General features: G+C 36.9%; 1 long non-coding RNA gene across 2 annotated transcripts; it reads left to right on the forward strand.

Annotated features, from left to right (window-relative positions):
• The first annotated feature begins 464 nt into the window (after positions 1–464).
• Positions 465–3046, forward strand: LOC122038543. 2 transcript variants are annotated; one of them, XR_006127885.1, is made up of 7 exons: positions 465–628; positions 715–985; positions 1881–1959; positions 2054–2097; positions 2221–2284; positions 2449–2535; positions 2794–3046. It is a non-coding gene; the product is annotated as an uncharacterized LOC122038543 (long non-coding RNA). The 2 variants fall into 2 exon arrangements; XR_006127884.1 differs by having other exon boundaries at positions 465–985.
• The last annotated feature ends 7569 nt before the right edge of the window (positions 3047–10615 follow it).

Below are 10615 nucleotides of genomic sequence, written 5' to 3' on the forward strand. Positions count from 1 at the left end.
GTTGTCTATTTCTTTATTTTTTTACTAATAGACAACGCTTTTTTAAAAACCGTTGTCTATTAGTGATTTTTGTGGGTCAACAACAACACTTCTTGAAAAGCGTTGTCTATTACCATTTTTTTAGCATTGTCTATTGTCAAGTTCTCGTCTAAATTAAATCTAGAATGATACAAACTGTTGGATCAAGTAAGGAGTAGAAAACAGACCCCGTGGGTCATCCGAGATGGCATGGGACGGAAGTTGCTGCAAGGAGGCCGCCGGGTCGAAACTCAGTGGCAACGGGGGAATAAATCCCCTATCCCTGTATCCCACCCGGTCCGTCCCATGTTAGCTCGGGTGCTGCGATTTACCTCCCTCACAATGACCGTGGGTCCGGTCGGTGGGGGCCCTGGGGGCGAGGATTTCGCCTTTTGCTGCAAAGTAAGGAGTAGAAAACCCCCTAGGTTTCACTCGCACTCACACCTATCTTCCGAAAACCTCCCGAACCCATCTCACAACTTCTCATCTCTCGCCTTCTCCATCCAACTCCTCCTCTCACGCCCTCTCCGTCCAACTTCTCTCCAGTAAACCCCTCTCCGGCGAACCTCTCTGTGTGAACCTCCCCTCTGAACTCCTCTCTGTCAAGACTGTGGGCAAAATTTCCTCACCTTATTCCTTCACCTCTTCGTCAAATAGCAAATTCCCTAATCGTCCCATTTTCTTTCTTAAACCCAGACGCATTAAAACCGCGACGGGCGACGGCAGCAGCAGCCAATAGCTATGTCTAGGGTTTTAGGAACTTGCAGGGTGCTCATGGTGGCGACCAAGGGTGTTCCAAGGAAGCATCAGCGAAGGCGGTGGAAAAGGGGGCAGCGAAGCCCAAGGGGGCCTTTCATCGGAAGCTGCCTTTGTCTCCAGCGATGAGCAAATTCCTCGGCGTCCCAGAAATCGTACGGGTGGATGTCGTCAAAAAATCTAGGAGCACATCAAAGCAAATCAGCTCCAGGTTCGAACCCTGCTTTCTCCTTTGCTAATACTTTCATCAATATATCTAGGGTTATGGGAAATCATACTCATGCATTTGTGCTTTTTTCACTTTTTATGAATCTTATCATTCCAAGATTGTTAGAGTTATATCTCACTGTTGTGGCTAAAGTCCTTGGTAAAACTAATTATGGTTTGGTATGCTAAATGTTGTTGTCATCAAGTGATCACTCTGGTTTTGGTAATTTCTGCTTTGTGCTTTTGGTTCTACATTACGAATTTTGTCATCGGTTGATTTCTACTCGATTGATGGTCTATGGTGAAGTGATTGAATTTGTATAATTTTATTATCTAGTTCTTATTGTTTTTGGAGGTTTAGGCATAGTTTGACCAACTTTGCGCCAAAAAGTTAGCATTCATTGCATTTGACCCACTGTTACTTCTTTGATGAGTTTCTCGACTAGGCACTCCCGGAGGTCCGTTTCTAGATTTAGCAGCAGCCAAGAGAACTTGCTGTTGTGAAAGGTACGCTAGCTGCTGTTGCTGAAGCACAAATGGAGATACCATACTGGACTGGAGACCATTAGAATGCACCAATTATAAGGATTTGTAGCAACAAACAGAAGCATAAAATAAAACAGGATTTACCATTTCAAAGAGGCTCATAATATCATCTTTCACAACTGTTTTAGGATTCCATTTAGTTGAAGGATTCAAAAAGCATGTTGGATCCTCAGCTAGGCTCTCAACTCCATGTGTGGTTTCATTTTTTACTTGAGCATTTTCCTTGGTACGGTTTTCCAAGGGGCTGGTTACATCTATCTGGGTTTTGATTTGAGTCAAAGGCTGCAATGAAAATGTTAAATCCTTAAATAAATTCTCTACTCCATGTGTGTTTTCCTTCTTTACTTTGGCAGACTTTGTGGTGGTAGTCATGTCCAAGGAACTGGTTAGGTCGGCAGCTGCACAGCAAGAAGAGCGCATGCTATCCGCAAAGTAGTTCTTATTGAATTTGTATAATTTTATAATTTCTGTTTTTTTCTTTATGGTCATCCAAGGTATGAACTCTAGATCTCATTGTGTTTTCTAGGCTTCGTCAGATGACAATGCTGGATTCATGATTGATATATTAAAGTAAGTACAGGTTTCCACCAACTTGTATTTTTCATGTTCAAACTTGAAAGTCTGAGAAGTTTCTCCTTGGCATTCTGAACTTCTGATTGAATTTTCATCTATTTGTATTTTTGCCATGGACAGGGAGTGTGGATTATCTCACAAATCAATAATTTTTGTCTTGGATGAGTTTGATCTTTTTGCTTAGGTACGTGTAGTAACTTTTAGCCACTTACAGAATTCTATGCAAGTACTTCTTTACTTGCTTGTGTTCCCTTGTCAATCGTCCTTTGTTGTTCCATTTTTATCTCATTATGCAATGACCTTTGCCTTATTCTAAATCTTTGAGCTTTTTGATACATGTGTATGTAGGGGAAACAACGTTTACTTTATAGTTTGCTTGATGCAATGCAAACAATGACTTCACAGGCTGTAGTTATTGGTGTTAGCTGCCGACTGGTATGTAGTATCCACATCTCTCACTTTTCTTTACATTCATATTCATGTCAATATACACTGGGCTACCCACATTTTTTAATCTCTTTTAAAAAGGACAAGTAAAAGGAAAAAATAAGGAAACATTAAAGTTAAGAAAGTGGAAGGAAACTAAACAATTGTTTTTATGTATATTATTATTCTTATTATTCCACTTTTTGACTCCTTAATTTTTCTTCCGAGCATTGTTGGTTATACTTGATAAAGCCTCATGTCTTTCAGGATGCAGACTAACTTCTTGAAAAAAGAGTGCAGTGTAGGTTTTGTCTCAGTCTCAAGCCGACAATCCTTTTTATCAGTATATCTAGTAGAAGTAAGCATGCAGATCGTTGTCTTCAAGGCCGGCTAGCTATTTTGTGTTTTTTTTTTGTTTTAAATTCGAATGTCACTATCTACTTTGAAACATAACTATTTAGTCTTTGTGTATAGTTGAATTCTCCTGTAAATACTAATACTTTGTAATTGAATTCTATTATTTTGCACTACAACAAAAATCCTCATACACATCGGTTTTCCACCGGTGTCTATTTCATTTTCAACCGATGTCTATGAAGCCGATGTTAAAAGTCTGTCATTTTAGACATCGGGTTAAAACCGGTGTAGTATCACTTAACGACATCGGTCTTCGAATTGGTTATTAACCGGTGTAGTATCACTTAACGGCACCGTTTCATCAACGGTGTAAAATCGATGTAATATTGTATGTTAATAACATCAGTTTTGGTAGCGGTAAATGACCGATGTAATATTAGTTAATAACACCGGTTTTGTAGCGGTAGAAAATCGATGTAATATGTATATTTTTTAACAACACAAATTTGATTTCCGAAACAATGAAAAATCGACAATAATAAAAAAAACACACAAATATTCACAAATTATATAAATATTCTTCATTCAACAATATCCATAAAATACACAAATATTCACAAATTATATAAATAATCTTTTTACAACAGTATCCATAAAATACCCAAATATTTTTTTTACATCAAAAGCTAGCTAATAGATATCAAAATCAAGGTAGAACATTCTTTTAACACATCAAGGTAGAACCGCACTTCAAATGTAATCTAGCATGCATTCAGCCCACTCGAACCGCACTTCATCAATTTCAACTCTGGAGTACTTGAGATTTGTAAACTGTAAAAACACATAAATAATATATTAGTAAACTAAGACAAAAAATCATAGTTGAAAAAAGCAGTAAGAGCACTAGGTAACAAGATGACTAATTGGAATGCTTAAAAAGAGAAACATTCATCAATTATCTCAACCACATCATATAGTGATAGATCTATCATTCTTGGGGACTTAATATAATCCAAACCAAAAATTTTAATCTAACTACATAAACAACAATTTTAATCTTTCAAATTCAATTCATTAGTAGTTGACCCAAATGACATAACTGTTTATCACTAAGAGTATATGGAAAGTAAATAAATTCACTTTTAGTTTGCAAATAATAAATTCACTTTTATCACTAAGAGTACATGGAAAATAAATAAATTCCTCAGCAGCAATAAAGATGAATAACATCAATTCATTTATATTATTTCCAATGATACAATAACATCAAAACAAGTTTTTATTTCAAGGAGAAAATAGCTAAAATGCTAACTAGTCAACATGAATTTCACTGGAATGTTAAATTGTTGAGTTACAATTCAAAAGGAAGATACAATCACTGGAATATAAAGTATCACTAGGAGAGGATCGTTAGTACCTGAGCTAGCTCCTTAACGGTGATGGCTCGGTTCCCCTCCCGCTCGAAGTGCTCAAAAGTCGTACTTGTCATTTGTTCCCACCCATCCAAGGCCTCAAGGTGATGGGGACTGATTGCAGCAGCACAGAATTCTTCAAAGTCCATCTTTTTGTACGAGAGTGGCTCCAATTGGAGATGATATTATTTACAAGCATGAGTTTTAGAAAAGGTATACACCAGCAAATGAGAGATATTGTAGGTCCTTCGGAGGTTAAAAAAAAAAGTTTTTGATATGAGAAGGTGAAGAAGTGTTTTCTTGTCATAAAAAAAATTACTTTAAGCTTATATGAGTACTTAAATAGGTCAAAACTGCAGCATATAAATTCTGTAGTAATGGTAATGGTGGAGGCATACAAAAGAAACTTAGCGACTGCAAAAAAAATGGCAGCAGGAATGGATGCCTCGCCACATTTAAGATATCAATAACCTTACTCTCCTTCATTGACTCGGTTGCATTTTGCAATAGGGCCTGCACAAGGATAGACATAGAAGTAAATGATAGAGGAAAGTATGCAACTGAACAATCACATTTTGGATATTGGCAAACAAATTCAACTAGACTAACCATTCGAAAGTTGTCGAACGATATGTGACCTTCTCCGTTTGGTGCTAGCAACTTAAACTGTGATTTTAGATAAAACAGTTGATCCTCTGTTAGGGCTTTGGATAGTGCCTAAAAAGTGCGATGCAATAAAAAAATATTAAACAAGTAAGATAGAGTATATAACCATTGTATAAGTTCTGCATGTTGCTGTAAAACAGACTTCGAGGTTTTGATGAATTGAATATGATGGGTGCAAAATTGTTTGCCCGGGAACCGCTGTTTGTATGTTTGTTGTACTACTGCCTTAAGATATGATAAGAATAGGTTCAACAAATCAGCAATCAAATTTTAAATGATTTTTATTTTTTTTAAAATTATTAGGTTGGAGAAAGCCTCAAGTAGTAAAGACCAACACAGCTTAATCATGATAATGATTTATCAAGAATACCAAGTCTACAAGATTTGAAATTTAAGCACACATTTACCGGGTTTGTAGAGTAGTAGCTCTAAGATATCCATATTGGGTTTGCCTTCTAAGTCATCTATTGCTATATCAATTTTTGAACCTTTAATTGTTAGTTTAAAGGCACCATACATTGTAGATCCCTTAACGTTCAAGACACATAGATCTAATACTTGCCTGCATTATTCATTGAGTTGAATTTTGCCTTCTAATATTGTTAAATATTTCTATCTTGTTTTCATGTTAAACCTGGTATTTAATCCTTCCCCATTCTACATTAGCATTGCTTAAGTTTGTTGTGGAAATTCCATCTCATGCACTAACCCATATCAATTGAAGCAATAGTTCAATTTACAGAAATATAATTGTTAGATAGAAATATGAAAGTTGTGTTTTGTCAAAAAAATTAACAGGAAATATTGAGATTCTAAACAATAGTTCAATTTATCTCCAAAAGAATAACTGAATCAAGGAAAACCAGAATACTTCAGTATCACTTACTTTTCATGATAACATGTACTACATCTTCAAAATTAATGACACCTTCATCTCCCAATACTTTTGCAAGCTCTCTGTAGAAGTTAGAGAAAAGACACAGATAAGATTAAATAGGGTAACTCAAAGTGTTCTTCTAACAGCATCACTGAGTAGGATAATGCCATCCCATGAAGGCTATTACCTTTGCTTACATTGTGTTTAATTGAATAATTGGATTCATCATTTAATGCATCTTGATGCAAGCATAACCCACAATTATTAATATATTGGACTATTAAATTATTGTATTTAAACATTCATCTCTGCATCATACCAAAAGCCATAGTTGTAAAAAAAACGTACATAAAGAACAAATTTTTAAGTTAAACCATCAAATAGAGAAGTCAACCTATTTTTTTCAATGTATGTATGGGTCAATGCCACATTGTATATTAAAGAAATAAGATTAGCGCAACCACCATAGTATAAACTCCATGAATGCATCTTATGAGAAACATCATCTAAACACCCTATCATATTATCTGGCAAGTTTGTCATAACTGTTTTTTTTTCTTGTCTTCATCCGTTAGTTAAATATAGTTTCTTTTTCAGGTGAACTCCCACAGTATGCAAAATGCTCATTATCACTAATTCAGTAATTAAAAAAAAAGCAAATGCACAATGCTATGTGAAATAGGGAATTATCCAAGCCATGGCTAGGTTTTCGCAGGCAGCCATTCCGGCGGACATAATCTACCTTGAAGAATTTCCAAATAATGTCCACCTCAAGTATTCAATATTACTCCTCAAATTCCATGGTATAAAAGAAACATTTTTCAGACTTGTAGAAGAACCTAAAAACCCATCAAAGTCATACATATCGGTCCGACAGGCACGAGGAATTAGAATCGTTTCAACGATGGGTAACCGATGATGAAATACTTGTACATCGACAAGTCCCACGGCATATAGTGAGTGATCCAGAGAGAGTATGAAATGATAGCACGGACGTTTCGATGGCAGATCCCTAGGTATGGATAGATGAGTTAGTTAGTAGGGAAAGAGATGGGCGAGATCTCACAGCAGGGTTGAATCTCTAACGGAGCCATTGAGGTGGGCATGGAGCTCGATCTTGAGCAGCAGTTTGCACCATTCCGGCAGCTCCATGTCTCCACCTGCGTCCAAGTAAAAGAACTTATGTTAGCCCAAGATCGAGCTAACATAACGTCGAGTGCTTTCGTTATGCAGTTATAACCTGGAAATCATTTGCTAAATAGGAAGGCCAATTGAAGATGTACCTCAAAGGAATTCGAGATCTCAAATACTGAACTACTCAGGCATTAGGTGAAAACACAGTAGTGAAGAACAAAATTTTAAATAGAATCAAGTTTAGGTACTCTGATAAATTGATCGCCAATGGCATGCAAACTACTATGACTACAGAAATGTGATAACCTCTCGACTTCATTTGACTGTCGAGGGAAGGATCAAGATTCCAGATAACAAAAAATAATTAAAAAAACATTTTTTATTTAATCATTGATAGAAGCTACTATTTCATATTTTATTAGAATTCTCCTTATTTATATGAATTGCCTAAAATTTACAAAAAGGGGCAAATCACACATTTGTTCAAAATTTAACCTTAGTTAAGAATTTGGAGAATAAAATAGTAATAAAGTTAGGTTAGGGTTACAGAGGGTTCTTATTTTTTTTTCCCTTGTCAAAGTCTCCTCCTTGGATCATGAAATCCTTGATCACACGATGAAATGCAGATCCTTTGTAACCGAAGCCTTTCTCACCTGATCAAAATAGTCACATAATGCAAATACTTTCACCGATCAAACGAAACAGAAATTTGTTGGGCGGAGAAAAAAAATCAAGAACAAAATCAAAAGAAACAAAAGAGAAGATGAAGTGACCTGTGCAAAGAGCACGAAAATTTTCTGCGGTTTGAGGGACATCATCCCCGTACAACCCTATCACAATCCTGCCCACATCCTTCCCCACCGAGTTGCCGATGCTGATGTCGAAGTAGACTTTGGTGGTCACCTTAGACTGCAGCGCAGCTTCCTAAAACCTCAGCACAAAAACACATCGTAGCTACATTTTTCATTTCCAGAGAACAAAGACCAAATAGATACCAGATCTCGGAAAAGATAAAGTCAAAAAAGGATGCGGTGTGGTTGGAGGAGATACCAGGCCTCCTCTTCTCAACCAAATGGAGGAGTTGGAGGAGATGCTGTGTGGTTGGACGGAGAAGCAAGGGCGTCGTATCTTGATCCTAATCGGAAGAGGAAGGGGCGTCGATCTAGGAAGGGGGAAGAGGGAGATGAGGTTGAGAGAGATGGTCGAAGGTTTAGGTTTAGGCGAGAGAGATGGTCGCGCGGAGGAAGGGGCGCGATATAGATTTAGGTTTGGAAGGAACTTCACAGTGTTGCAAATTTTGGCTAGTGGGAAAATTAAAATATTTTATAAAGTTCATTAACACCAGGTTTTATAAAACCGATGTTAAAATCGGTGTCTATTAACGAAAAAAAGGACGCTCATAGACATCGCCTAAAAAACCGATGTCTATGAGCTAAAATCTGCCCTCATAGACACCGATTTTTGGAAAAACCGATGTAAAATACTCAAAGACATCGATTTTTGCTTAAAACCGTTGTTGTTCCACTGATGTCTATGAGGGTTTTTGTTGTAGTGTTGGTACGAGTTTGAAATCATTAGCCGAGCTAATTAATGTTATTTTATATGTCCAATTCAAATCTAGACATGGTAAAAGAAAATTAATAGTTTTGTAAATACAAAAAAATAATTTTTTAAATAGATTTTTTTTTATTTTAAAAAGACAATGCTTTTAAAGCGTTGCACAAGTGTTGTCTTTGCCAAAAACAACAACGCTTTTAAAGCATTGCAAAAACGTTGTCTTTGCTACAAACGACAACACTTTTAAAGTGTTGTCTTTGAGCAGACTTTTAACAACAGTGCTTTTAACAACGCTTTTTCAGCCACATAGACAATGCTTTTAAAGCGTTGTCTATTAGCTTTTTTCTTGTAGTGCTAATACCAAATTACACTGTAGCCATTCCAATGATTTATCCCAATCCATCTTGGTTGTGAGTTATTATTTATAAATTATAAGGAACTGATAACATTATCTTCTGTATGACACCACACACCATGTTATCTACAATATAAATTAAATGAACAACTACATTTAACTAAATGCAGACATTTGACCAATGTGATTCTCATTTCAAAATAAATGTTCATATAAAAAGCTAGGCTTTTAGTATATATCCTAACACAGGGATCTGACTTCCAGCATGAAGTCCTGATATCTCAGATGCTGAGTAAAATTCCAGATAGTCTGGAGGATCGGTCTGAAAAAAGGTATCTCTCCTGAGAGGAGTACACGAAGATGTGTTTCCCTAAGAGGGAACAATAGACATCGGCCTGACTTAGAGTTTAAGCAAAACTCAAAGTCAGGACCGAACAATCCAAATGCTACCAAATTCATACTTTATATATATATTATTTATTGCCTGAACCAATTCTTTTTTTATAGAAAGTGAAGTACTGGAAAAAGGTAGTCCAGGCACCTAGAGGTGATACGAGCGTCTGGAGTCTGGGCTATCGGAGCTGCTCCGGGAGCCCAGGCAAGCTTTAGTGAAGCAACAACCCAAGCAAGGTGGCTAGGCACCTTAGTGGCCCGGGCTCCCAAAGGTGCTCCGGGCGCTCGAACGACCAAAATTTAATCGACACACTAAGCTAGAGTATGACGACTAGCCGACTCATGTCAGCGGTCTAGGCACCCGGAGAGGGTCTGGGCGTTCAGATGTAGATAAATTTTAGGGATGAAGTTTCGATGAGAACTCGCCATGTCAGCATAGTCCAGGCATCCAGGAGGGGATCCAAGCGCCTGGAAGGGGTTATAAAAGGAGGATTTGACCAGCAGGTTCAACAAATCATTCCAATCATCTTCCGCTCTTGTACGTTGCTCAGAAAATGCTTCTACGACACCCAAACGCTGCTCCGATGACCGAAGGCTCAATTCTTCAAATCTTTAGATTGTCGGTATATTTAATTTATTTAAATTGTTCAAAAGTTGAAAATCTCCACTTGTACTATTTCGAGCTGATAGTGATTGTCCATCGAAAGCACTCAATGAGTGATGACCTTAGAGTAGAAGTCATCATAGGCTCTGAACCAAGTAAATCTTGGCTTGTTAGCATTGTGTTTTCTTTTATTTATTCTACTGCCGCTTATCTTTTGAAAGTTTTTAAATGAACGTGAAAGTCACGAGCGATATTCTCCTCTCTAGCGCAACAATCCTACATCATGAATATGTCTATTTCTGTAAAAAGTTCTAAGAATTGTGTCTTTCAATTCTCTTTGAAGTGACCCCAATTCTTTCTTACATAGGTGATCTCTTAAGAGTATTCTATATTTGTAATGCCCGAAAATTCTCAAAACTATTTTTAGAAATATTCTACGATTTTTCTGGAGTTTTAGAATATTTTTATGGAAGTTTTAGAGTAGCGAAAGTAGCAAAAACAAATAGAAAACGAAAACGGCCTAAGCGGGAATTGAACCCGAGACCTATGGTTTACGGATAATTCTAGTAACCAGTTGAACCCAGCAGGACCGTGCTGAAAGGAAAGGGAGGCAATTAAATTTATATTAGAGTTGGACCGAATTACCACTTAATATAAATAGGAAATTATTAAGTGGGGTGTTATTTTTGATCGGGATTTCTTTTCCTCAAACCCTCACCGACGCCGCCCCTTCT

The sequence above is a fragment of the Zingiber officinale genome, chromosome 1A (assembly GCF_018446385.1).
Source record: "Zingiber officinale cultivar Zhangliang chromosome 1A, Zo_v1.1, whole genome shotgun sequence".
In the NCBI taxonomy this organism is placed as follows: domain Eukaryota; kingdom Viridiplantae; phylum Streptophyta; class Magnoliopsida; order Zingiberales; family Zingiberaceae; genus Zingiber; species Zingiber officinale.